This window comes from Orycteropus afer, unplaced genomic scaffold (genome assembly GCF_000298275.1).
Source record: "Orycteropus afer afer isolate SDZICR_OR568_19922 unplaced genomic scaffold, OryAfe1.0 scaffold00481, whole genome shotgun sequence".
NCBI lineage: Eukaryota > Metazoa > Chordata > Mammalia > Tubulidentata > Orycteropodidae > Orycteropus > Orycteropus afer.
The window spans coordinates 1,767,634-1,770,175 of record NW_006922068.1 but is presented as its reverse complement, the minus strand read 5'-3'; positions in this window follow the sequence as shown (position 1 = coordinate 1,770,175).

Genomic DNA, 2,542 nt, shown 5'->3' with positions numbered 1-2,542 from the left:
TATGCAACCCTAAAGAATAATGTAGAATCTGCAAAACACCACATAACATGGATGAACTTGGAGGACATTATGCTGAGTGAAATAAGTCAATTATGAAGGGACAAATATTTTATTAGTCCATTATTGTAAAAGTCAAGGAAATGCTTATCTATAGAAGGACATTTTCTTTGTTGGTTACCAGGGGTGGAAGTATAGGGTAAGGAATACTCTTAGATAGATAGAGATAAGTTTTGGGTTGAGTGAAGAGAAGGGCAATGTACCAAATGTGATTGATCAATATAGTGGCATTGAGGAAGAGAAAGACATAGAGAGGTACGTGGGAAGTATAGACTACAAAGATGAACCCTTTTGCGATATAGTACAGTGTGGTCAGTGAAGGCAAACACAGGTATATGGGTGGATAGATGGCTGGACAGGCTGAAATATTAGGTATGTCTATGAATCGGGGAGTGCACCCAAGAACATGTATAGGGTTGGCAGACAGTGGTCCTACAACTTCATGTGTATGATCTGAATTTCCAGGTGTATAATGGAGCTGACAAGGGACAAGTTTGTAGTCACTGCTTGGTCACAACCAGCTACCCAGAAGGACCGAGTAGCTGAACCTGTGGGCTCGGGACCATAGTTACAGAGGACACCAAGCTCAATTGGCATAATACACTACACAAAACATTGTTTCACCTCCTACTGTGGTGAGTAGTGACTGGGATCTTAAAAGCTTGCAAGCTGCAATGTAGATGAAACAATGGGTCTCTCTTCGTCCAGAGCCAAGAAGAATGAAGAAAACCAAAAGTTCATGGGTAGAATTAGTCCTAGTGACTGGTACACCGTCTGATCTGTAGCCTATATGACTATGAGACCAGAAGAACTAGATGGTGCCTGGCTACTACTGTCAACCACTTGGAAGAAGATCTATGTAGGAGATCCTTGATAGAGAGGGAGAGCAATGTGGAACAAAACTCAAAATCATTTGGGAAATAAAAGGGGGGGAGGGGCCCAAGTTTGCTGGTCCAATAGAGCCTGGTGGAACCACTGAGACTATGGCCTATAACTGCCCTTCAGGTCTGGAATTGAACGCACGCCTGTGGCTTCCAGCCAAACAATAGACAGACATATGAGTTGAACATTTACCTCAGGTAGATACACTCCTTGGAGAGAACAACCATGGGAGAAAGAAGGGTTGCTTATGCACAGGGAGTCAGCTCAGGGGGCAGGAGTGCATGGAGGAATGGACACAGGGAAGAGGTAACTCTCAGGAGGAAGTAGGAGGAGAGCTGTTGCATTATGGTAAATTGTAGTCAATGTCATGAGACAAAGTGTATGTGAACTGCTGCATGGAAAGTGAATTTGCTCTGGAAATTTTCACCCAAATCACAATAAAAAGAAAAAAAAATTTGAAAGAGGAAAAAAAAAAAAAAAAGAATCTGCTGCAGGGTAACCACAAAGAAAATTAATAAGCCTTCTAAGTAAAAATTTAAAAAGAAATCACAGGGACTTAGTAAACATTAAATCAACAACACTGAAGAAAGGGGAAAAAAATTCCATAACAAAATTAATTTAGCACAGAAAAATATACAGAACAAAGCACAGGAAAATATTTGGAACAAAGAAACCATCACCTCCAAAATGAAAAAACACAAAAGAATGACAGCAGTAAATTCAAACCTATCATTAATTACACTGAATGTGAATGCATTAAATGCACAATCAAGAGAAAGAGAATGGCAGATTGGATAAGAAAAGAAGATCCATCAATATGCTGCCTACAAGAGATTCACTGTAGCCACAAAGAAAAATGTAACTAGAAATCGAGGGTGGAAAAAATATATCAAGCTAATGGCAACTATAACAGAACAGGAGTGGCAATATTAATCTCTGATAAAATAGACTTCAAGGTGAAAATCAGCATAAGTGAAAAGGAAGCACATTATATGATGATAAAAGGATAATTGACCAAGAGCACATTATAATAATAAATATCTATGCATCCAATGAAAGAGCTCCAAAATATATAAACCAAGGGAAAAAAAAACCTCACTACCATTGAGTCGTTTCTGATTCATAACGACCCCCATTGGGTTTCCTAAGCTTTAAATCTTTATGGAAGTAGATTGCACCATCTTCCTTTTGCGGTTCCTTTCGAACCACTGACCTTCTAGTTAGCAGTCAAATACCTTTCCACTACACCACCAGAGGTCCTAAAATAAGGAAACATTAACTACTTTTGTAGAAATTTTTTTTTTGGTAGAATTATCTACAAAAGCAGTAGGAGACTTTAACACATTCCTTTCTCTTTTTTGTGGGGGGTAGATCTTTAAAAAAATTTATTTTTGTTTTTGTTGTTGCTGACAATATGCACAGATATATGCTGAGAGTTTTTATCAGGAATGGGTGTTGAATTTTATCAAATGCCTTTCTGCATGAATTGATATGATCATGTGGTTCTTTTTTCTTTGTTTTATTTATGTGGTGGATGATGTTGATTGTTTTTCTAATGGTGAACCATCCTTGCATACTTGATATGAACCCCACTTGGTCATAA